Raw genomic sequence first — 27,324 nt, 5'->3', positions numbered from 1 at the left:
AACATTCACCTTCATCTTTCCATATCTAAAATTTGCAGAACCATCAAGAAAGTAAGGACAAATTATTGTTTTTAATTAAGGTAAAATAAAATTCTAAGTGCTTTGTAGATATAAAAGTGAAATATAAGATGAAACTAAGCATTTATAGAAATAGAAAATGCTATTTAGAAAGTAAGTGTCTAATGAATTAATTCCAGCTGCTCTATCCAATCCTTCTTTTTAATGGCATCCTAGGTTGTCTTCTACTATTGCTATATATTGCTGCCACATTTAGATTTTATTCCCTAGTTCATTCAGTATCCAACTTGAAATACCCAGTATGTTATCAGTGTTTGATCTAAATGAGGAAGAAGGTAAATAAGAAGAAAAAAGATTGAAGTTTATCCAGTTATTGTTTTATAAGCTAAATCTACTGCCAAATCAAAAGACCTGAAAATGGTAAGCCAAGAAGAAAGCTCTGGACAAGCAGGAAGTGGCAGATCTGAGGAACCTGAAGATGTGGTAGGTTACTTTAGAGGATAACCTGAGATGAGGAGTAGTTTTGGTATGGACAGAGATTTGATGATGATGGCTATAAGAAATAGAAAAAAGAAAAGATACGACGGGAACATTTGGATCATGTTTCTAGCCTTGCTCAGCATTATAAAGAGTGGCACCTTTTGCTTGCTAAGTATGTTAATACCTCTGGTGAAGCTCCACCATCATGTCTGAACAAATCAAGAAAATTTTCTTAGCAGAGCTCTGCTATTTCTAGATGCCTTCAGCTTGGCTTTGTGCTGAAGCCATTATACAACAATTGTTCCCCAGAAACAAACAAACAGCAGTCCATTCTACCTTCTTTTCTATTGAATAAAATGTTTTGGATGGTAGTGAATCTCTCTGAAGTCTCTAGACTTCACTCATATACATCTGTGGGAGAGTATTAGCCCAGTTGTAACAAACTCCTAAAATACATAAAATGTGTTGAAAAAGGACACCTAAGACACATTACATGTTATATGGCTGCAGGCATTTATAATATGATATTTAACTTAGGTGGGTAATTTTGATCAAAAGGAGTTTGCTTGTGTAGGGAGTCACAGGAACAGAAGAGGGATATTCATCTTCTTCTTCTATCTTCTGACATGAAGCTAAATTGAATGAAAGATTAGACGCATACAGTAGTTTCCCATCTGAAAGTTTAAAAGACAGCTCATATTAAATCTGTGGTAAAGATCCCATACTAGAATCCAAACAACTTAAGATACATGAGAAAAATCAAACTGTAAAGATAGAGATGTTTGGATGTGACAGAAGGCAGAACAGATGCTAACCTCTTACACAGAGGAATTCAAAATTGTCTGACTCAGCTTGCAGATATTAACATGAAGTGCAGAGTGGTGTAAACAACCATAGTATGATACATTTGGAAGGGCAAGTGTTGTAAACAGAAAAGTGGATTTGAGGGACACTGAATAGAGTGTGATGCAATAGCCATGTTTAATGAAGATTACATAGAGAAAAACAAAAATGCCATAAAGAAAACACTAATGATGTGTTAGAGAAGATGTGTCTGAAACAGAAAATAACTTTAATGATAGGTAAAAGACTATGGCAAACTCATTGGAGAATTCACGAAACATAGCTCTTACATACAGTGTACACAAAAGAGAAGGTTGTTGTGATAAATACACGTGAAAATGATTCCTTGAGAAAGCAATATGTCTGCTGGTTAATTTTACTGAAACTTGGAACAAATTAATTTTATTGGAGAGAGGGAAGTCCCAGTACAGAAAAATATCTCTTTAATAAGATCAAGCTAAATGAAAATTTGCAGGATATTTTATTTATAACAGCATGAAGAGAAAGAACTATCCCTTTGAGGATGTGCCCACAACTACCTGCAGAATCATGGATTCTATAAGAAGAAGATAAAGCAAGCCATTGGTTGCAAGTTAGAAAGCATCAACTCTCCATAGCCTATTCATAACCTCTTGTATCCATGTACCTTTACTGTTTGTGTTCCTGTTTTGCTTTTCTGACAGTGGTGGATGATACTATCAAAGTATACATCAAATAAAGCCTTTTCTCCTCAAGTCGCTTTTGATCTAGTTCATTCACCATAGCAATAGTAGCTGTAAATAAGAACATTAGTATCTGGAACATCAGCCAATATCAAAAGAAATAATTCCTGAAACACTTGATTTCAGAAAGTTTCTTGTACACAAGATCTGAATATAGAAATTGGAAGCACTTTGTTGTTATTCTCATCATTGTTATTATTGTGATTATTGTTTAGGTACACAATGACCCAAGAATAATTCAGAATACACTATAATTTTTATTATATAATACAGAGACACCCTCTGTGTAATGGATCACCATAGAAGCTGGAATTATCAAACCATTGATCAACTTCAGAATTTACCATTCCGCTGAAGAGGAGAGCAATAAGATGCTGATAGCAATATACACAGTGATAACATACAGAAGGTACTTTGTATGTTAACTAGTGTACCAGCCTTGACTACCTGCTCTGCACATGCATTTGAAGAAAAGGGAGCCTAAGAAAGTAGTATATCTTGGCCTAGTATTTCTGTCAAAATTACCACTGTGACACTATAGGAAACAACGCACTGACAATATCCACTGCAATAGCTTTCACAACTTGGCTTGCAGGTCATGTCTGGGTGTTGTTGACTGATGGGATAAATATGGCACTCTTGTGGGTTCTAATACTTCTTCAGACTAACTTCTCTTACTTTGCCGTTGAGAATAGTATATTGATTCTAAAGGAACAGTTTGAAATTACAAAGAAATCATGTAAAATGTTATTACCTTGGATATTAAAGTTTATAATTTGCTGGACATCATCAGTAATCAAAGCAGTCACTGAAAGCTACTAGGTTTATAGATAGGGCACACTCCTAATACAAGGTTACAGGTAATGAATGAAAATAATTGTTGAATTTGTTTATCTGTAAATTCCTGCCTTAAAATCAGAAACCTGTGGCTAACCAGTGGAGATTTTAATGAGATATGCCCACAAACATTTGCTCATCAAGAGCCAAGAGAATTCATTTGGTAATATATAAACTGATAATCTGCCCAGTGTAAGGATTAATAAACCAAAGAATCTTTGTACATCAAGTAGATCTTAACTGTGACTAAAGGAAAACATACACAGAAACAGTAAAAGAAGTTTTCTACGTGAAGTTCTGATGATGCAGATAGAGTTGGACAACGTCTCTCACATGATCTTACCTATGTATCAATTGCAGAATGTATTTAGAAAGACATCCAATTATGTATGATTCACAAATACAGCTATATGTCTATAAAGTCAGAAGTCTATAAACTCAGAAGCATTAGGAATTCTTCTTCAAAATAAGCCACAGACAGTGTTGTTGCTGACATTATATATTAACATTAAAATATTAACATCATTCAAGCCAGTATTAAAAGAGTTATATGCTTCAGAATTTGCAGAATACATTGAAGTATATTCTAGTACAAAACATATTCAGGAAATATCTTTTCTAGCCTTCCTGATACAATGTTACCCAAGGTCCTATGACATCTCAAGGCCCATGGGGGTTAGAACTATGACGAACTCTGAACAATGTTAAAAGAATGTTTGGACTGATATTGATAAATCCAGAAAGTAGAACACTCCTTTCTATGTTGTCTATTGAAGATTTGAGTAAGAGTTTTGAACAGTCAAAGCCTGACTCATGGAATGTCAGAAGAGAAAAATGCTAACAATAAGAAATGTTTTAGTGGCCACTGCAGTTATATTCTGGCAAAGAATACTGCTGTGTTTGTTCTGAGTACTAAGAACTTCAATGAGATTAATTGTGGGTGTGATAACTTAATTTATTTGGCAGAAAAATCCATACACAATACAAATACATCAATAACATACTTATTACTTGCCACAATTATCTTTGAGGTCTAAACTGAAAAGGGAAAAGTTGTTCAATACTAAAATATGAAATAATATGTGAAGTTTGTAGGAAATCTGCAAACCACATCTACTGTCTAATGAAGGCATATTTTAGAAAACAATTGCTCCAAGAAATCGCATATTCTGTATGGAAACATTCTGAAAATACTCAGAGATCAAGTCTCCACCAAGACAAGATTTCCAATGTTCATGATTCTCTGGCAGTTCTTGTTTTCCAAAAAGCTTCTAGGATAAAATGGGCATGTCTTAGAAAAAAGACAGCTGAGATTTAAAATAAAGATGTATGTCTTTCTTTCTCAAAGGAGCATGAGGGAAATTGTTCCAATGATCCAAACCCAAGAACAGAGATAACACTATCACTTGACAAGAGGAGTCAAGTCTCAATACACAGATGGCAACAGAATGGAAAAGCATGAATCAAGCTAGATTTAGGGATATGTAATATGTACAAATTTGGACATTTTAGAAATTTATTCTATTATTTCGGAGACAGATGAATAGGAAAACAATGGCCTGGACAACTCTCTATAGCAATGATTAATATGAGAAAGAAAGGCCAACAAATATTTCCTAAGTATGGTTAGAAGAAAACAAAGTCAGAAAGAGGAAAAGAATTGTATCCCCTCAAACTTATCACGTACATATAAAGAGTTTAACTCCTCCCCTTAAATGAGAATCCCTAACTCCAGGAAATATTTAGCAAAGCAGATAATGTAAAGACATGTATTGAGACTGTACGGATAGATAATGGAGATCCAGAGCTCAAAATTAGTACAAAAATACTGTTAATACCATAGATATCAATACAAAAAGTACAGGATTAAGATATTTGAGAGTTTGAAATATTCACCTTGTACTAGTAAATATTTAATTATCAGTTAAAATATCTTCTGACTTCACTGATGAGGTATCACCAAAAGCCCAAGTATCTGCCCTATATATCTGGGACCTAAGGAGTTATGCTTTGGAAGAACTTTAGACAATGTTGACTAAAGGGATTGGTGCTCATGAGTACTGAAATGGGAACACTTCTTATTTTTCTACCATAGATAAATTCTCAGTTGATGTGACAAGAATTACAGAACAAGATGGGACTTCCGCTACCCCAGATATAATAGCACTACAAAGGACTAGAATTTTTGATCCATGTGTCAATTGGATAGATCTAAACAATTAGGACCCTAGTCATTAAATCTAAGTCTTCAAATGTTTTCCCTAGAAACAAATTGAGATTATAAGCCATAGAGGATAGACATCCAGTTGCTGTATTTACAGAAGCATTTTAATTTGAATTTTGTATGTAACAAAGAATGGCATGCATATTTGGGAAAGTGCCCAGGATGAGAAACCAGACTATGTGCTAGGAACCCTTTAAGGAATGACATGAAAGGAAAGATTCTTTGGTTGTGGAAGGATATCGGGAGATGATGGGAAGACAGGATAGTAAAATAACATAAATCAGAGTTATATTTGGTAGGGGTATCTAACATTGCCCAGATATCTATAGTACTGAGGAGACAATTTTAATTCCCTTAGATGTAGTGTCCTCGGTTCAGCCAAAGCTTTCTGAACAAAACATGACTAAAGTATTTTGTAGTTCACATAAACCATACAACCAAAACCTATCAACAGACACACAGGGACAGCAGTACTGAAAATTAATACTGAACACCAGTACTGAATTAATAGCAGAAGCAGGATATTCTATAGATCATTAAAGATTGTTTTCATATCAACAACAAAATGAGATTCAGACAGGACAGTCCTGACTAAGAAGTTCCAGCCATCAGCACAACCAGATATTACACCAGATATTTTTTGAAAATTATCCCCCAACTGTCTTTAGAATAACTTATCACATGTTATAGATACAAATCAAATCTTCAGCCATGAAAGATGTCACTGAGTTGGCAATTCAAACCCTTTTCCTTTAGCATCATCTTTAGCAGATGGACACCATGCTAATGTGTCTTATTTTCTAGAATCCCAACAATGGAGGAGTGATCCTCTTTTTCCACATCCTTTCCAGCATCTGTTGTCACCTGACATTTTGATCTAACCATTATGTCTGGTGTGAAGTAGAATCTTACTGTTGTTTTGAATTGCATTTCCCTGATGTTGAACATTCCCTTTAATACTTTTCAGTCATTCCATATTCCTTTGCTGAGAATTCTTTGTTTAACTCTGTACTCCATTTTTATTAGTGTTATTTGATTCTCTGGTGTTTACCTTCTTTATTTTTTAGCCCACTATCAGCCCACTATTATGAATAGGTAGGGAGAGGGTAGGCAGCCTTGTCTAGTGGGATCTTAGCCCACTATCAGGTGTAGGATTGGTGAAGATATTTTCCCAATCTTTTGGTTGCCATTTTGTCCTAGAGACATTTTCCTTTGCCTAACATAAGCTTTGCAATTTTAGGAAATACCATTTCTCAATTCTGATCTTAGAACATGAGTCACTATTGTTCTCTTCAAGAACTTTTTCACCAGGGTACATGTGGTCAAGGCCCTTCCCCAATTTACTGTGTTTATTTGAGTGTATCTGTCTTATGTGGAGGTCCTAGGTCCACATATAGTTAAGAGTTGAACATGGAGATAGGGATGGACCAATGTGCATTTTTTCCATGCTGAGAGTCAGTTGAACCAGCACCATACAAAAAGTGCTATCTTTTATCCACTAGATGGATTTAGCTCTTTGTTGAAGATCAAGTGACCATAAGTTTGTGGGTTCATTTCTGGGTCTTCAAATCTATTCCAATGATCTAACAGCCTGTCTCTGTACCAGTTCTTTAAAGTTATTATCACTATTGGTCTATAATGCAGATTGAGATTGAGGATTTTGATTTCCCCAGAAGTTGTTCTACTGTTAATGATAGTTATAGCTATTCTCGCTTTTTTTTTTTTTGGTTGTTGCTATTTTGTTATTCAAAATGAATATGCAAATTGCTCTTTCTAACACTATGAAAACTTGATTTGGAATTTTGATGGACACTGCATTGAAACTGCAGATTTTTTTTTGCCAAATGTCCATTTACAAAATATTATTCCTCCCAATCCATGAACATTGGAGATCTATCCATTTTCTGAGATCTTCTTCAATTCCTTTCTTCAGAGACTTAAAGTTTTGTCATACATATCTTTCACGTGATTGGTTAGGGTCACACCAAGGAATTTCATATTATTTATGAATACTGTGAGGGTGTCTTTTCTCTAATTTCTTTTACAGCTTGTTAATCCTTTGAGTAATGAAGGCTACACATTTTTGAGCAAATATTATATCCAGCTAATTTGCTGAAGTTGTATATTAAGCTTAAGAGGTCTCTAGTAGAACTTTTCTGAACACTTATGTATACTATCATGTCATCTGCAAATAGTGATTTTTTTTAACTCCTTCCTTTCATATTTGTGTCAGTTGACCTGAGTTCGTTCTCTGATTCCTCAGAATAGGACATCTAGTACTATGATGAATAGGTAGGGAGAGTGTAGGCAGCCTTGTCTAGTTCCTGATGTTAGTGGGATTGCTTCAAGTTTCTCTCCATTTAGTTTGATGTTGCCTTCAGGTTTGCTATATATCGCTTTTACTATGTTTAGGTATAATCCTTATTCTCCTTATATTTCCAAGACTTTTAAAATGAAGGGGTGTTGAATTTTTTCAAATGCTTTCTCAGCATCTAATGAGATGGTCATGTGTTTTTTCATTTGAATTTGTTTATATACTGGATTACTTTGATGGATTTCTGTATTTTAACATATGTGCATCCATGGGATGAAGCCTATTTCATCATGATGCATGATCATTTTGATATGTTCTTGGATTCTGTTTGTGAGAATTTTTTAAAATTTTTTTAACATATATATCTTTACTTACATTTCAAAGATTATTCCCCCTCCAGGTTTCCTGTCCAAAAGCCCCCATTCCCCCCCCCATCACCCTCCCCCATATGGGTATTTCCCCTATAAAAACCCCTTATTGCCCTACCCAATTTTCCCATGCACTAGGGGTCCAACCTTGGCAAGACCAAGGGCTTTCCCTTCCACTGGTGCCCAACAAGGCTATTCTCTGCAACATCTCTAGTTGGAGCCCTGGATCAGACCATGTATAGACTTTTGGTAATTGTTTAGTCTTTGCAAGTTCTGTTTGGTTGGCATTGTTGTTTTTATGGGGTTGCAAGCTCCTTCAACTCTTTCAATACTTCCTCTAATTCCTGCCAAGGGGGTCCTATTCTCTAATCGGTTGTTTGCTGCTAGTATTGACCTCTGTATTGGACATGCTCTGGATGTGTCTCTCAGGAGAGGCCTATATCCATTCCCTTTCCTAATGCCTTTTTTAGCTTCATCAATCTTAACTAGTTTTTTTTAAATTTTATATATATATATACATATATATATATACATATATATATATACATATATATATATATATACATATATATCTCAGGCTCTGAGTGGCCATTCCATGAGTCACTGCTCTAAACTTTGCTTCCATGTCCCTTCTTATGAATATTTTCCCCCTTTTAAGAAGGATTGAGAACATCTGCATTTTGTCATCTTTCTTCTTGAGCTTCCTGTGGTCTTTAGATTGCATCTTGGGTAATTTGAACTTTTTGGATAATATTCACTTATCAATGAGTGCATACCAAGTGTGTTTTTCTGTGGTTGAGTAACCACATTCAGGATGATATTTTATAGTTCATTCCATCTGCCTATGAATTTTATTAAGTACTTTTTATTAAGTACTTTATTAAGTACTTTTTTTTAAGAATTCATAAAGGAAATTGGCCTGAAGTTATTATTTCTTTGTGTAGTTTAGGTATAATTTTAATTGTGGCTTCATAGTAGGAATATATAATGTTCCTTCTATTTCTATTCTATGGAATAGTTGGTATGAGGTATTCTATGAAGGTCTGAGAGTATTTGGCACTAAGCATACCTGGTCCTCTGCTTTTTTGTTGAGACATTCTTAATAACTGCTTCTATTACTTTCTTAGTTATGGAACTGTTTAGATGCTTTATCTGATCCTGATTTAATTTTGAAATCTCGTATCTGTGTAGAATATTGTCCATTTCATCCAGAGTTTCCAGTTTTGTTGAATATAGGCTTTTGCAGTAGGATCTGATGATTTATAAATTTCTTCAGTTTCTGTTAAATCTCCCTTTCATTTCTTATTTTGTTAATTTGGATTCCCTCTGTGAGCTCTGGTTAGTCTGGCTGAGGGTTTATCTATCTTCTTCATTTTCTCAAAGAAAAACCTTCTCATTTTGTTGTTCTTTGTATAGTCCTTTTTGCTTCTACTTGGTTTAACAGTGATTTTGATTATTTCCTGCCTTCTACTTTTCTTGGGTGTATTGGCTTCTTTTCTTCTAGAGCTTTTATATGTTCTGTCAAGCCACTAGTGTAAGCTTTCTCTATTTTTTAGAGGCACATAGAGCTATAAACTTTCCTCTTTTTAATCCTTTTATTGTGACCCATAAGTTTGGGTATGTTGTACATTCATTTGCATTAAATTCTAAAAAGTTTATAATGTCTTCCCAAAGTTATCATTGAATGTAACATTGCTCAGCTTGCATGTGATCATGAGCTTTCTGTTGTTCTTGTTGTTATTTAAAAAAAATAATTCAGTCCGTGGTGATTTGAAATGATGCATGGCATTACTTCAATCGTCTTGTATCAGTTGAAGCCTGTTTTATCACCAATTATAAGGTCAGGTTTAAAGAAGATATTATGATTTGCTGAGGAAAAAAGGATATCCTTTTCTGTTAGGATGAAAAGTGTTATAGATATCTTTTGAATCCATTTGTTTCATAACTTTTGTTAGTTTCTCTATGTCTCTGTTTAGATTCTCATTCCGCGATCAGTCCATTGCAGGGAATGGTGTGTTGAAGTCTCAAACTATTTTTTGCCCTTACAATGTGTACAATGTGTGCTTTGAACTTTATTAAGATTTCTATTGTGATTATAGATGCCCTTTCATCTGAAACATAAATATTCAGTATTAAGAGTTTATCTTAGAGGATTTTTCCTCTAATGATATGAATATGAAGTGTCCTTCCTTATCTTTTATGATAACTTTGATAGAAAGTATATTTTATTGAATATTAGAATGGCTACTCCTGCTTGTGTCTTGGGACTACTTGCTAGGAAAATTGTTCTCCTGCCTTTTACTCTGAATAGCGTCTGTCTTTGTCACTGAGGTGTGTTTTATCTATGCATCAAAATGTTGCATCAAAATATCTCATTAAATATCCGGACAGTTAATCTATGTCTTTTTTTATGAAATTGAGTCCATTTATGTTCAGGGATATTATTAAATAGAGATTGTTGTCTCCGGTTATGTGTGTTGTTAGAAGCGGAATTATGTTTGTGTGGCTCACTTCTTTTGGGTATGTTGCAAGATTATTCTCTGGATTTTCCTAGAATGTAGTTTCCCACCTGGTGTCAGAGTTTTCCATCTATTATTCTTTGTAGAGCCGGATTTGTGGATAGATATTGAGCAAATTTGGTTTTCTCTTAGAATATTTTGATTTCTCCATCTATGTTAGTTGAGAGTTTTTCTGGACATAGTAGCCTGGGCTGGCTTTTGTCTTCTCTTGGGGTCTGCATGACATCTGCCCAGGAACTTCTGACTTTCATAATCTCCACTGAGATGTCTGGTGTAATTCTGTTAGGTCTGCCTTCATATGTTACTTGACGTTATTCCTTACTGCTTTTAATATGTTTCTTTGTTTTGTGCATTCGCTGTTTTGATTATTATGTGAAGGGAGGAATTTCTTTTCTGGTCCAATCTATTTGGAGTGCTGTTGGTATCTTGTATGTCTGTGGGCATCTTTCTTTAGGTTAGGGAAGTTTTTTTCCTATAATTTTGTTAAGGATACTTCCTGGTCCTTCTTAATGTGTCCTGAATTTCCTGCATGTTTTGGGTTAGTTATTGCAATTTACATTATCTTTGATGGTAATGTCAATGTTTTCTAAGGTATATTCTGCCCCTGAGCTTCTGTCTTCTATCTTGAATTCTGTTGCTGATGTTTGCACCTATGTCTCCTGATCTCTTTCCTAGGTTTTATATATCCAGGGTTGTCTCCTTTGTGTTTTCTTTATTGTTTCTATTATTATTTTAAATCCTGTATGGTATTGTTCAATTCCTTCACCAGCTTGGTTGCTTTCCTATCATTTCTTAAAGGATTTTTGTGTTTCCTTTAAGGACTTCTACTAGTTCACCTGTGTTGTCCTGTATATCTTTATGAGAGTTATTTATGCCCTACTTAAAGTCCTCTATCTTCTTCATGAGATATGATTTTTAAATACAAATCTTGCTTTTCTGGTGCGTTGGGATATCCAATATTTGCTCTGGTGGGAGAACTGTGTTCTGATGTTCCCAAGTAGTGTTGATTTCTGTTCTTTATGGTACTACACACGCCTCTTGCCATCTGGTTATCTCTGCTGTTAGCTGGTCTTGCTATCTCTTAATATAGCTTGACACTCATGTAAGCCTCTATTTTAGCACTCCTGGAGACTGACTATTTCCACTGAGATCTGGGTATAGAGAGCTGTGTCACAATGTCAGATCTGGGCCCAGGCAGAAACCAAAAGTATCCTGTCCAAGACTGTTGTTTGGTGCCTCTGTCCAAATGTCTCCAGTCTGATTCCCCTAGGCCCAGAAAGGGGGGGGGGGGCAAAAGTGGTGGTTTGACGTGTGCTCTCAGGATTATCATCATTTCAGAGTCCAGCTCTCTCCCCAGCGGAGATGTGTAACAAGGTCAGCTCTGAGAGAAACCACAATGTGGAGGGAACATTTCCCAGACTGCTTTACAATTCCTATGTTCTGAGGTATCCAGGATGGTCCCTCAGAGCAGAAGTGGTGGTCTTACTTCTGATCTAACCTTTGTCAGTGCTCCTGGACCAGCTTTCAGCTCCAGGCACAGGCAGAAACCAGAGAAAACCTGTTCCTGATTGTTCCTAGGTTCCAACATCCAAACTGCTTCTGGCTGGTTCCTCTTGGGCCAGTAATGTGAACAGAAGTGGTCATCACCCCTGTGCACTTCTTAGAGTCCATCTCTCTCCCCCAAGAAATCTGAGTATAGTGACCTGTGGGGCAAGGTCAGTTCCAAATTTTACCTACTTGAATGTATCATCTTGTGCATACAAAGAGTTTGTATACTCCCCTTAAATGTGTATCAATACCAGGAAATATTTAGAAATCACACAACTTAAAGACAACTATTAAGACTGTAAGTATGGATAATGCACATTTAGTGCTTTATCTGACATAAAAAATTAGTACTAAAATACTATCAATGCTATAAATATGAATACAAAAATACAGGACTAAGAGATTTGAGAGTTTGAAATATTCATCATTAATTAGTAAATATTAAGTATAATTGTTTCACTTAAAATATCTTCTGACTTCCCTGATGAGGTATTACAAAAGCCCAATTATCTTTCCTTTGTATCTGGGTCCTGAGGGGTTAGGCTGTGGAAGAACTCTAGGCAAGGTTGACTAAAGAGATTGGCACTCATGAATACTGAATGGGAACATTACATTTTCTATGATAGACAAACTCTCAGTTTATTTGACAAGAAAATTTGGACAGAGCAAGTTGGTACTTCCTACTGCTCCTGATATAATAGTAGTGTGAGGGACTGAAATTTTTGATCCAGGTGTCAAGGGGTTAGATCTGAAAAATCAGGACCACATGTCTTAATTCCAAGCCTTCAATTTTTTCCCTACAAATAATGTGAAGTTATAAGCCTTTGAGGATGATCAAGTCCTCTGTTTACAGAAGCATTTTAATGTGAACTTTGCATGTAGGAAAGAAAGGCAAGGGTATTTGGGAAAGGCACAATCTGAGAAACCAGAATACATGTTAGGAGTCCTCTATGGAGTGAAATGAAAGGAAGGATTCTTTGGAATGGAGATGATGGGGAGACAGGAAATAAAAATAATAGAAACCGGCATATATTTGGTAGGTGTAGCTAGCATTACCTAGAAAACTATAGTACAGAGCAGACAGTTTTAATTGCCTTACATGTATTGTCCTCTATTCTGCAAAGTTCCAGATTCAGTTCTGAGGAAGTCATGACTAAAGTATATTATAGATCCTTGCCATTTTTTATATTTCTTGCTCTGATCCTGAACATAAACCATACAACTAAAATTTATCAATAGACACCTTTGAACAACAGTACTTGGAAAACACTTAATTAATAAGAGAATCAGGATATTCTATAGATCATAGGAGATGGTAGCAATATCTACAGCAAAATGAGATTCAGACAGGACAGTCCTGAATCAGAAGTTCCAGCCATAGGCACAACCAAATATTACATCATAAACTTAACTTTTTCTGAAAGTTAACTCCCAATTGACATTGGAATAAATGATGTTACGTGATAGATACAATTCCAAGCCTGGGATGAAGAAGAGGTCGCTAAGTTTGCAATTCAAATCTTTTATCTTTACCATCATTTTTAGCCCATGGGCACATGGTCTTATTTTCTAGACAAAAGCATCTTATTGTCTAAAAACTCCTTCTTTAACCAGAGCATTGTCTTTTCTACTTTGGTTGCTGTCTCATAACTCGAGGGTCTATGGACTTCACTCTTGTCTTTGGGACACAATCACACTTGTAACTATACACAAACAAAGAAAGCCTGAAAAGGAGGGGGATTAAGACATCTCCCTGGTTGTCTGCCTCTTGCTAAGTCTAAGGTATGCAGTGTAAGCTGATAAGGCTCTCCAGAGAAAGCTTATTTAAGGAAAAAGTATCACCTTTTCTTATGACAAAGAGCCAGGATCTATGAACCTCAGACTTACAGTTAAATTGATTCAAATGAAAGATTACATGTCATCACTAACTTTGAATATGTTGTTCCAAAGAGACTAAGTTTGAGAAAGAAAACGTATTATAACTGTGAAAAATATCCCATTCAAAGACATAAAAATTAAAAGAAATATAAATTGCTGAAGAAAGAAAGTTTGATGTGACAGAGGAAAAACCTCAGGTCTAACTTCAATACACAGAGATAAAAGTTTTCTGAATCAGCCTGTAGATAGTTACCTGAATGGTGGACTAGTACGAGGAAAGGTGATAAGAGGGATCTACTGATTACTTGACTGAATATCAAAGAAACTCAATTTGAAAGAACAAGTGTAATAAAAGCACATGAAGAGAAGCAAGAGAGAAAAATTAATTGAATGCGACGAAATAAAGTCAATGAATGTTAATACAGATTAAAAGGCAAATACAACAATATTATTTAAAAAGCATCAATCTAGAGGGAGAGACGAACCATGTAAATACAGTAAATTTCCTTATTTAATGATGCCATGCAAAAATTTGTAGAACATAGATAGACCTATGCACTGTATTTAAGATAGAATGGTCATATGCGAAAAAAATCTACATTTTCTGGTGTTCTAATTCACTGTATTTTAACTTGAAATAGAATAAAATCGATAGAGAAAGGCTAGCTTACCTTTCAGGAGTAATCAATAAGATTGGGCTGTTTTCTTGGATTCAGTTTGCAAGATTTTATTGAGTATTTTTTGCATGGGTACTCATAAAGGGAATTTGTCTGAAGTTCTCTTTCTGTGTTGGGTCTTTCTTTGGTTTAACTATAAGCGTAATTGTGGCTTTAACGAAGGAATTGGGTGGTGATTCTTCTGTTTCTATTTTATGTAATAGTTTGGGCAATATTGGTATGAGGTCTTCCAGAAAGTCTATGAGAATTCTGCCCTAAACCCATCTGGCCCTGTGCTTTCTTGGGTCAGAAGATTTTAAGAAGTGCTTATATTTCTTTAGGAATTATCGGACAGCCTAGATAATTTATCTAATCCTGATTTAACTTTGGAAACTGGAATCTGTCTAGAAAATTACCATTTCATCCATATTTTCCAGTTTGGTGATTATAGGGTTTTGTAGTACAATTTGATGGTTTTCTGAATTTCCTCAGATTGTGTTGTTATGTCTCCCTCTTCGTTTCTGATTTTATTAAATTGGATACACACTCTGTGCCTTTTGGTTAGGCTGACTAAGGGTTTATCTATATTGTCGATTTTCTCAAAGAACCAGCTACTGGGTTTGTTGATTATTTAGATATTACTTTTTGTTTCTACTTGGTTGTTGTCTGCCATGAATTTGATTAATTCCTGCCTTCTACTCCTCTTGGGTGTATTGGTTTCTATTTGTGCTAGAGCTTTTAGGTGTACTGTTAAACTGCTAATGTTTGCTTGCTCATTTTCCTTTTTGAAGGCACTCAGACCTATGAGTTTTTCTCTTAGCACTGCTTTCATCATGTCCCATAAGTTTGGGTATGTTGTTTCTTCCTGTCCATTAATTTCCAAAACGTCTTTTATTTCTTTCATTATTTCTTCCCTGACCAAATTATCATTGAGTAGATCTTTGTTCAACTTCCATGTATATGAGGGCTTTCTGTCATTTTTGTTGTTTTTGAAAAGCAGCCTTAGTCCGTGGTGATCTCACAGTGTGAATGTAATCGTTAGAATCTTCCTGTATCTGTTGAGTCCTGTTTTGTGTCCAATTTTATGGACTATTTTAGAGAAGGTACCATGACGTACTGAGAAAAGGTATTTTCCTTTAGGATGAAGTGTTCTATAGATATCTGTTAAATACATTTGGTTCATCATCTCTTAGTTTCTATATGTTTCCATTTAGCCTCCATGATCTGACCATTGATGAGAGTAGTATATTGAAGTCTCCCTCTATTATGGTGTAAGGTACAATGGGTGCTAAGAGCTTTATTAAGGTTTCCTTTATGAATGTAGGTGACCTTGCATTTGGAACATATTCAAGACTGAGAGTTCAACCTGGTGGAATTTTTTGATGAATATGAAATGTCATTCATTTTCTTTTGGTTGAACCTCAATTTTATTTGATATTAGAATGGATACACTAGCTTGTTTCTTTGAACCATTTCTGTGGAAATTGGTTTTCCAGTCTTTTACTCTGAGTTAGTACCTCTCTTTGTGTTTGAGGTTGTTTCCTGTATGCAGCAAAATGCTGGGTCTTTTTACATACCATGTATGGTAGTCGATATCTTTTTCTTGGGGAATTGGGTTGATTGATCTTAAGAAATATTAAGGAATAGTTATTGTTCCTTCCTGTTATTTTCCTTGTTAGAGGTAGAATTATGTTTGTGTGACTCTCTTCTTTTGGTTTTCTTGCAAGAAGATTACTTTCCTGCTTCTTCTAGTGTGTAGTTTTCCTCACTGTGTTGGAGTTTTCCATCTATTATATTTTGTGGGCTGGATTTGAAGAATGTTATGGTGACAATTTGCTTTACTCTTGGATTATCTTGGTTTCTCCATCAAGGTTATTTGAGAGTTTTGCTAGACATAGTAGCCTGTGCTGGCATTTGCCTTCTCTTAGCATCTGGATGACATCTGCCTAGGATTTTCTGGCTCTCATAGCCACTGTGAGAAGTCTGGTGTAATTCTTATAGGTCTGCCTTTGTACGTTAATTTACTGTCATCCCTTACTGTTTAAATATCTTTCTTTGTTTTGTGCATTTAGGGTTTTGACCATTTTGTGATGTGAGGAATTTATTTTTTGTTCCTATTTGAAGTTCTGTATGCCTTGTTGGGCACCAATGTGAGGAGAAGCCCTTGGTCCTGCCAGGGCTGTATTCCCCAATGTAGGGGAATGTCAGGATTGGGAGGCTGGAAGGGACTGGGGTTTTCAAAAGCAGGAATAACCTCATAGAAGAAGTGGGATGGAAGATGAGAGGGGGGACAAGGGGACTATGGATGGCAAACCAAGAAAGGGAATAACATTTGAAATAGATATCAAAATTTGAATAAAAATATTTTTTAAAAAATCCAAAAAAGAAAAACAGTATCTATGGAAAAGCATCAAGAAAGGAAGAAAGAAAGAAAGAAAGAAAGAAAGAAAGAAAGAAAGAAAGAAAGAAGGAAGGAAAGACAGGCACAGAGTTATTTTAAAAAGAAAAGGAAACACCAAAAGATGTTTTGCAATGACTCGATGACCAATCAGATGTAAAGTGTTTGTCTTCCACTCCTTTTTTTTTTTTATTAACTTGAGTATTTCTTATATACATTTCGAGTGTTATTCGCTTTCCCGGTTTCCGGGCAAACATCCCCCTCCTCCCTCCCCTTCCTTATGGGTGTTCCCCTCCCCACCCTCCCCCCATTGCCGCCCTCCCCCCAACAGTCTAGTTCACTGGGGGTTCAGTCTTAGCAGGACCCAGGGCTTCACCTTCCACTGGTGCTCTTACTACGATATTCATTGTTACCTATGAGGTCAGAGTCCACGGTCAGTCCATGTATAGTCTTTAGGTAGTGGCTTAGTCCCTGGAAGCTCTGGTTGCTTGGCATTGTTGTACATGTGGGGTCTTGAGCCCCTTCAAGCTCTTCCAGTTCGTTCTCTGATTCCTTCAACGGGGGTCCTATTCTCAGTTCAGTGTTTGCTGCTGGCATTCGCCTCTGTATTTGCTGTATTCTGGCTGTGTCTCTCAGGAGCGATCTACATCCGGCTCCTGTCGGTCTGCACTTCTTTGCTTCATCGATCTTGTCTATATGGGTGGCTGTATATGTATGGGCCACATGTGGGGCAGGCTCTGAATAGGTGTTCTTTCAGTCTCTGTTTTAATCTTTGCCTCTCTATTCCCTGCCAAGGGTATTCTTGTTCCCCTTTTAAAGAAGGAGTGAAGCATTCACAATTTGATCATCCGTCTTGAGTTTCATTTGTTCTAGGCATCTAGGGTAATTCAAGCATTTGGGCTAATAGCCACGTATCAATGAGTGCATACCATGTATGTCTTTCTGTGATTGGGTTAGCTCACTCAGGATGATATTTTCCAGTTCCAACCATTTGCCTACGAATTTCATAAACTCGTTGTTTTTGATAGCTGAGTAATAATCCATTGTGTAGATGTACCACATTTTCTGTATCCATTCCTCTGTTGAAGGGGATCTGGGTCTTTTCCAGCTTCTGGCTATTATAAATAAGGCTGTGATGAACATAGTGGAGCACGTGTCTTTTTTATATGTTGGGGCATCTTTTGGGTATATGCCCAAGAGAGGTATAGCTGGATCCTCAGGCAGTTCAATGTCCAATTGTCTGAGGATCCTCCAGACTGATTTCCAGAATGGTTGTACCAGTCTGCAACCCCACCAACAATGGAGGAATTGTTCCTCTTTCTCCGCATCCTCACCAGCATTTGCTGTCACCTGAGTTTTTGATCTTAGCCATTCTAACTGGCATGAGGTGAAATCTCAGGGTTGTTTTAATTTGCATTTCCCTTATGACTAAAGATGTTGAACATTTCTTTAGGTTTTTTTCAGAAATTCGGCATTCCTCAGCTGTAAATTCTTTGTTTAGCTATGAACCCCATTTTTTAATAGGGTGATTTGTCACCTTGTGGTCTAACTTCTTGAGTTCTTTGTATAAGGCCTCTATCTGTTGTAGGTTGGTAAAGATCTTTTCCCAATCTGTTGGTTGCCGTTCTGTCCTAACCACAGTGTCCTTTGCCTTACAGAAGCTTTGCAGTTTTATGAGATCCCATTTGTCGATTCTTGATCTTAGAGCATAAGCCATTGGTGTTTTGTTTAGGAAATTTTTTCCAGTGCCCATGTGTTCCAGATGCTTCCCTAGTTTTTCTTCTATTAGTTTGAGTGTGTCTGGTTTGATGTGGAGGTCCTTGATCCACTTGGACTTAAGCTTTGTACAGGGTGATAAGCATGGATCGATCTGCATTCTTCTACATGTTGCCCTCCAGTTGAACCAGCACCATTTGCTGAAAATGCTATCTTTTTTCCATTGGATGGTTTTGGCTCCTTTGTCAAAAATCAAGTGACCATAGGTGTGTGGGTTCATTTCTGGGTCTTCAATTCTATTCCATTGGTCTATCTGTCTGTCTCTGTACCAATACCATGCAGTTTTTATCACTATTGCTCTGTAATACTGCTTGAGTTCAGGGATAGTGATTCCCCCTGAAGTCCTTTTATTGTTGAGGATAGCTTTAGCTATCCTGGGTTTTTTGTTATTCCAGATGAATTTGCAAATTGTTCTGTCTAACTCTTTGAAGAATTGGATTGGTATTTTGATGGGGATTGCATTGAATCTGTAGATTGCTTTTGGTAAAATGGCCATTTTTACTATATTAATCCTGCCAATCCATGAGCATGGGAGATCTTTCCATCTTCTGAGGTCTTCTTCAATTTCTTTCCTCAGTGTCTTGAAGTTCTTATTGTACAGATCTTTTACTTGCTTGGTTAAAGTCACACCGAGGTACTTTATATTATTTGGGTCTATTATGAAGGGTGTCGTTTCCCTAATTTCTTTCTCGGCTTGTTTCTCTTTTGTATAGAGGAAGGCAACTGATTTATTTGAGTTAATTTTATACACAGCCACTTTGCTGAAGTTGTTTATCAGCTTTAGTAGTTCTCTGGTGGAACTTTTGGGATCACTTAAATATACTATCATATCATCTGCAAATAGTGATATTTTGACCTCTTCTTTTCCGATCTGTATCCCTTTGATCTTTTTTCGTTGTCTGATTGCTCTGGCTAGAACTTCAAGAACTATATTGAATAAGTAGGGAGAGAGTGGGCAGCCTTGTCTAGTCCCTGATTTTAGTGGGATTGCTTCAAGTTTCTCTCCATTTAGTTTAATGTTAGCAACTGGTTTGCTGTATATGGCTTTTACTATGTTTAGGTATGGGCTTTAATTCCTATTCTTTCCAGGACTTTTATCATGAAGGGGTGTTGAATTTTGTCAAATGCTTTCTCAGCATCTAATGAAGTGATCATGTGGTTTTGTTCTTTCAGTTTGTTTATATAATGAATCACGTTGATGGTTTTTCCGTATATTAAACCATCCCTGCATGCCTGGGATGAAGCCTACTTGATCATGGTGGATGATTGTCTTGATGTGCTCTTGGATTCGGTTTGCTAGAATTTTATTGAGTATTTTTGCGTCGATATTCATAAGGGAAATTGGTCTGAAGTTCTCTTTCTTTGTTGGGTCTTTGTGAGGTTTAGGTATAAGAGTAATTGTGGCTTCATAGAAGGAATTCGGTAGTGCTCCATCTGTTTCAATTTTGTGGAATAGATTGGATAATATTGGTATGAGGTCTTCTATGAAGGTCTGATAGAATTCTGCACTAAACCCGTGTGGACCTGGGCTCTTTTTGGTTGGGAGACCTTTAATGACTGTTTCTATTTCCTTAGGAGTTATGGGGTTGTTTAACTGGTTTATCTGTTCCTGATTTAACTTCGGTACCTGGTATCTGTCTAGGAAATTGTCCATTTCCTGCAGATTTTCAAGTTTTGTTGAATATAGGCTTTTATAGTAATATCTGATGATTTTTTGAATTTCCTCTGAATCTGTAGTTATGTCTCCCTTTTCATTTCTGATTTTGTTAATTTGGACACACTCTCTGTGTCTTCTCATTAGTCTGGCTAAGGGTTTATCTATCTTGTTGATTTTCTCAAAGAAGCAACTTTTGGTTCTGTTGATTCTTCCTATGGTCGTTTTTGTTTCTTCTTGGTTGATTTCAGCTCTGAGTTTGATTATTTCCTGCCTTCTACTCCTCCTGGGTGTATTTGCTTCTTTTTGTTCTAGAGCTTTTAGGTGTGCTGTCAAGCTGGTGACATATGCTCTCTCCTGTTTCTTTCTGTAGACACTCAGAGCTATGAGTTTTCCTCGTAGCACAGCTTTCATTGTGTCCCATAAGTTTGGGTATGTTGTACCTTCATTTTCATTAAATTCTAAAGTCTTTAATGTCTTTCTTTATTTCTTCCTTGACCAGGTTATCATTGAGTAGAGCATTGTTCAATTTCCACGTATATGTGGGCATTCTTCCCTTATTGTTATTGAAGACCAGTTTTAGGCTGTGGTGGTCCGATAGCACGCATGGGATTATTTCTATCTTTCTGTACCTGTTGAGGCCCGTTTTTGGACCAATTATATGGTCAATTTTGGAGAAAGTACCATGAGGAGCTGAGAAGAAGGTATATCCTTTTGCTTTAGGATAGAATGTTCTATAAATATCTGTTAAGTCCATTTGGCTCATGACTTCTCTTAGTCTGTCTACGTCTCTGTTTAATTTCTGTTTCCATGATCTGTCCATTGATGAGAGTGGGGTGTTGAAATCTCCTACTATTATTGTGTGGGGTGCAATGTGTGTTTTGAGCTTTAGTAAGGTTTCTTTTACGTATGTAGGTGCCCTTGTATTTGGGGCATATATATTTAGGATTGAGAGTTCATGTTTGTGGATTTTTCCTTTGATGAATATGAAGTGTCCTTCCTTATCTTTTTTGATGACTTTTAGTTGAAAATTGATTTTATTTGATATTAGAATGGCTACTCCAGCTTGCTTCTTCTGACCATTTGCTTGGAAATTTGTTTTCCAACCTTTCACTCTGAGGTAGTGTCTGTCTTTCTCTCTGAGGTGTGTTTCCTGTAGGCAGCAGAATGCAGGGTCCTCTTTGCGTATCCAGTTTGTTAATCTATGTCTTTTTATTGGGGAGTTGAGGCCATTGATGTTGAGAGATATTAAGGAATAGTGATTATTGCTTCCTGTTATATTCATATTTGGATGTGTGGTTATGTTTGTGTGCTTTTCTTCTCATTGTTTTGTTGCCAAGACGATTAGTTTCCTGCTTCTTCTAGGGTATAGCCTACCTCCTTATGTTCGGCTTTACCATTTATTATCCTTTGTAGTGCTGGATTTGTAGAAAGATATTGTGTAAATTTGGTTTTGTCATGGAATATCTTGGTTTCTCCATCTATGTTAATTGAGAGTTTTGCAGGATACAGTAACCTGGGCTGGCATTTGTGTTCTCTTAGGGGCTGTATGACATCAGTCCAGGATCTTCTGGCCTTCATAGTTTCTGGAGAAAAGTCTGGTGTGATTCTGATGGGTCTTCCTTTATATGTTACTTGACCTTTTTCCCCTTACTGCTTTTAATATTCTTTCTTTATTTTGTGCGTTTGGTGTTTTGACTATTATGTGATGGGAGGTGTTTCTTTTCTGGTCCAATCTATTTGGAGTTCTGTAGGCTTCTTGTATGCCTATGGGTATCTCTTTTTTTAGGTTAGGGAAGTTTTCTTCTATGATTTTGTTGAAGATATTTACTGGTCCTTTGAGCTGGGAGTCTTCACTCTTTTCTATACCTATTATCCTTAGGTTTGATCTTCTCATTGGGTCCTGGATTTCCTGTATGTTTTGGACCAGTAGCTTTTTCCACTTTACATTATCTTTGACAGTTGAGTCAATGATTTCTATGGAATCTTCTGCGCCTGAGATTCTCTCTTCCATCTCTTGTATTCTGTTGGTGAAGTTCGTATCTACAGCTCCTTGTCACTTCTTTTGGTTTTCTATATCCAGGGTTGTTTCCATGTGTTCTTTCTTGATTGCTTCTATTTCCATTTTTAATTCCTTCAGCTGTTTGATTGTGTTTTCCTGGAATTCTTTCAGGGATTTTTGTGACTCCTCTCTATGGGCTTCTACTTGTTTATTTATGATTTCCTGGAATTCTTACAGGGATTTTTGAGATTCCTCTCTGTAGGCTTCTACTTGTTCTCTAGGGGAGTTCTTCATGTCTTTCTTGAAGTCCTCCAGCGTCATGATCAAATATGATTTTGAAACTAGATCTTGCTTTTCTGGTGTGTTTGGATATTCCATGTTTGTTTTGATGGGAGAACTGGGCTCCGATGGTGCCATGTAGTCTTGGTTTCTGTTGCTTGGGTTCCTGTGCTTCTCACAATCAGATTATCTCTAGTGTTGCTTTGTTCTGCTATTTCTGACAGTGGCTAGACTGTCCTATAAGCCTGTGTGTCAGGAGTGCTGTAGACCTGTTTTCCTGTTTTCTTTTAGCCTGTTATGGGGACAGAGTGTTCTGCTTTCGGGCGTGTAGTTTTTCCTCTCTACAGGTCTTCAGCTGTTCCTGTGGGCCTGTGTCTTGAGTTCACCAGGCAGGCCACTTGCAGCAGAAAAGTTGGTCTTACCTGTGGTCCCAAGGCTCAATTTTGCTCGCGGGATACTGCCCACGAGCTCTCTGCAGCGGCAGCAACCAAGAAGATCTGCGCTGACGTTTCTGGGAGCTTCAGTGCACCAGGGTTCCAGATGGAGTTTGGTGTTTTCCTCTGGAATCAGCAATGTGTGCAGTGTGCAGTTTCTTCTGGCTTCCCAGGCGTGTCTGCCTCTCTGAAGGTTTAGCTCTCCCTCCCACGGGATTTGGGTGCAGAGAACTGTTTATCCGGTCTGTTCCTTCAGGTTCTGGCGGCGGTGTCTCAGGCGCAGGGGTCCTGCCGCTCCTGGGCCCTCCCCTATGGGAACCCAGAGGCCTTATACAGTTTCCTCTTGGGCCAGGGATGTGGGCAGTTGTGGGCAGTTTTGGTGTTCTCTTCTGCTCTGCAGCCTCAGGAGTGCCCACCTGACCAGGCGGTGAGGTCTCTCTCCCATGGGGTCTGGGAGCAGAGAGCTGCTGCGGGCCGGGATCCACGGGTGTGGGACTCCTGGTAAACACAGGGAGTGCCCGGTCCTAGAGGAATTCTGCCTCTGTGTGTCCTGAGTTCACCAGTGTCTTCCACTCTTGAGTGTGTATTTTGATACCTTTATGAAATTAGACAAGAGTCAAAAAAAAGTATCTACATATATTTGGGGTCTACAACACTTCAAATTTGTCAATACCCAGACCTTAAAAATAATAATTATGGACCCTAGTCACTGAGGTGATGCAGAGGACTCAGCTGCCTCTCCCTCAAACCCCCTGCTTCCCAACACTAAGCCCCACCCCTAAACCCCCACCCCAACCTGCCTTCTCCCACAGCTGCCTTCAGCAGGTAATTTCCACAAAGGAAAGGAATCATATTGTAGGTCTGCTATACAGAACCTCCCCTCTTTAAACCCGTTTGATGATGCAAGTAAGGGTGATGATCTGTTTCCTGCTGGAACTGAGGATTATTTCCTTATAAGAATTCAACAGAGAAACAGGAAGACCCTTACAATGGTCCAAGGGTTCACTGATGATTACAATAAAAAGAAACTAGTTAAACAACCTCACCAAACTGTCAGGGTATAAAATTGATGCAAACAAATCAGTAGCCTTCCTCTACTCAAAGGATAAACAGGCTGAGAAAGAAATTAGGGAAATGACATACTTCATAATAGTCCCCAATAATAAAAAATTTCAAGCGAGGGAAAGATCTGTATGACAAGAACTTAAAACAACTGAAGAAAGAAATTGAGGAAGATATCCGAAGATGGAAAAGCTTCCATGCTCATGGATAGATAGGACTAATATAGTAAAGGTGACCATTTTGCCAAAAACAATATGCAGATTCAATGCAATCCCCATCAAAAGTCTTAATCAATTCTCTATAGCGATAGAAAGAGCAATTTGCAAATTCATCTGGAATTAAAAAAAAAAACCCAGGAGAATGAATACTATCATCAATAATAAAAGGACTTCTCGAGGACTCAACATCCCTGACTTCAAGCAGTATTACAGAGCAGTCGTCATAAAAACGGTATGTTATTGGCACAGCAACAGGCAGATAGATCAGTGGAAGAGAATTGAAGACACAGAAATGAACCCACAAACCTATGGTCACTTGATCTTTGAAAAAGAAGCTAAAACCATCCAATGGGAGAAAGATAGCAGTTTCAACAAATGGTGCTGGTTAAATGAGAGTCAACATGTAGAAGATTGCAAATCTAACCGTTCTTATCACCATGTACAAAGCTTATGTCCAAGTGGATCAAGTACCTACACATCAAACCAGATACACTCAAACTAAGAGAAAAATTGGGAAAGAGTCTTGAACACGTGGGCACTGGGGAATATTTCCTGAAAAAACCACCAAGGAATTATGTTGTAAGATTAAGAATCAACAAATGGGACCTCATGAAACTGCAAAGCTTCTGTAAGGCAAAAGACACTATTATAAGGACAAAATGGCAACCAATAGATTGGGAAAAAATCTTTATCAATGCTACTACATCTGATAGACAGCTAACGTCCAAAATATACAAAGAACTCAAGAAGATAGACTCCAGAGAATCAAATAGCCCTATTAAAAATGCAGTACAGGGCTAAACAAAACATTCTCAGCTGAGCATTATCAAAGGCCAAAAGGTACCTTAAGAAACATTCAACATCCTTAGTCATCAGGGAAATGCAAATCAAATACCCTGAGATTCCACCTCACACCAGACAGAGTGGCTAGGATCAAAAACTAAGAAGACAGCAGATGCTATGGAGGATGTGGAGAAGGGGGAGCACTCCTTCATTGTTGGTGGGATTACAAACTGGTACAACCAGTCTGCCAATCATTCTGGATGTTCCTCAGAATAGGACATTTCAGTTACTCAGAACCCAGCTATACTTCTCATGGACATATTCCTAAAAGATGCTCCAATAAACAACAAAGACTCATGCTGCTCCACGATGTTCATAGTAGCATTATTTATAACAGGCAGAAGCTGGAAAGAAGCCAGATGCCATTCAACAGAGGAATTGATTAAAAATGTGGTACATCTACAAAATGGAGTACTAATTAGCAATCGAAAACAATGACATCATGAAATTCATAGACAAATGTAATGAACTAGAAAGTGCCATCCCGAGTGAGGTAAACCAATCACAGAAAAACACACATGGTATGAACCCATTGGTAAGTGGATATTAGCCCAAATGCTCCAATTACCCTAGATGCACAGAACACATGAAACTCAAGAAGGATGAACAAAATGTGAATGATTCACTCTTCTTCAAAAGGGGAACAAGAATACCCTTGGGCGGGAATAGGGAGCCAAAGTTAACAGAGGCAAAAGGAACACCCATTTAGAGTCAGCCCCACATGTGGCCCATAAATTTACAACCACCAAACTATGTAAGATGGATGAAGCAAAGAAGTACAGGCCAACAGGAACCGGATGTAGATCTCTCCTGAGAGACACAGCCAGAATACAGCAAATACATAGGCGAATGCAATCATTAAACCACTGAACTGAGAACGGGACCCCCGTTGAAGGAATCTTAGAAAGGCCTGAAAAAGCTTGAAGGGGCTTGATACTCCATATGAACAAAAATGCCAACCAACCAGAGCTTCCAGGGACTAAGCCACTACCCAAAGACTATACATGGACTGACCCTGGGCTCCAACCTCATAGGTAGCAATGAATAGCCTAGTAAGAGCACCAGTGGAAAGGGAAGCCCTTGGTCCTGCCAAGACTGAACCCCCAGTGAACGTGATTGTTGGGGGAAGATGGTAATGGGCTGAGGATGGGGAGGGGAACACACATAGATAAGGGGAGGAGAAAGGGTTAGGGGGATGTTGGCCCAGAAACCAGGAAAGGGAATAACAATTGAAATGAAAATATTGAAATACTGAAGTTAATAATGATGAAGAAAAAAAAATATCATCCTGAGTGAGGTAACTCAATCACAAAAAGTCACACTTGGTATGCAAACATTGTTAAGTGGATATTAGCCAAAAATCTCGAATTACCCAAGATGCAATCCACAGACCACAGGAAGCTCAAGAAGGAGGACAAAAATACGGATGATCATACTCCTTAGAAGGGGAACAAATTATCCATGGGAGGGGTTGTGGAAGCAAAGTGTAGAGCAGTGACAGAAGGAATGGCCATTCAAACCTACCCCACATGTGGACCATATATTTACAGCCACCAAATCTAGGTACGATTGATGAAGCTAAACAGTACATGCTGAAAGGGACCGGATATAGATCTCTCCTGAGATACATTTCAAGAGCATGTCCAATGCAAAGGTAAGTACTAGCAGCACACCAGTGAACTGAGAACAGGACACCCTTCGGGAATTTAGAGGAAGTATTGAAAGAGTTGAAGGAGCTTGCAACCCCATAAAAACCACAATGCCAATACACCAGAGCTTCCAGGGACTAAACAACTACAGAAAGACTATACATGGACTGACCCAGGGCTCCAACTTTATATTTAGCAGAGAATAGCCTTGTTGGGACATCAGGCGAAGGGGAAGCCATAGGTCCTGTCAAGGTGGGAACCCCAGTGCAGGGGAATATGAGGGTGAGGGCAATAAGGACAATGTATAGAGTGAATATCTCTATGGGTGAGGGGGAGTGGAGGAGAAGAGGGCTGTGGACAGGAAACTCAGACAGGGAATAACATTTGAAATATAAGAAAAGAAATATATCTAATAAAAAATTTAAAGAAAGAAACTAGTGAAGGCATCTAAGAAGAAATTTGCTGGCAATGGTACTGTAATTGAACATGCAGAATATGGAGAAATAATTCAGTTACAAGATGACCAGAACAAGAATATATGACAGTTCCTGATAGAAATTGGACTGGCTAAGGACAATCAGCTGAAGATTTATGGATTTTAA

General features: G+C 37.5%; 1 pseudogene; it reads left to right on the top strand.

The window, feature by feature from the left end:
- Positions 1-435: 435 nt before the first annotated feature.
- Positions 436-27,324, top strand: LOC148006559 (eukaryotic translation initiation factor 1 pseudogene; annotated as a pseudogene).

The sequence above is a fragment of the Rattus norvegicus genome, chromosome 3 (assembly GCF_021556685.1).
Source record: "Rattus norvegicus strain SHRSP/BbbUtx chromosome 3, alternate assembly SHRSP_T2T, whole genome shotgun sequence".
In the NCBI taxonomy this organism is placed as follows: domain Eukaryota; kingdom Metazoa; phylum Chordata; class Mammalia; order Rodentia; family Muridae; genus Rattus; species Rattus norvegicus.
Note: the sequence above shows the minus strand (reverse complement) of the source record. Positions and strands in the feature narration are given on the sequence as shown.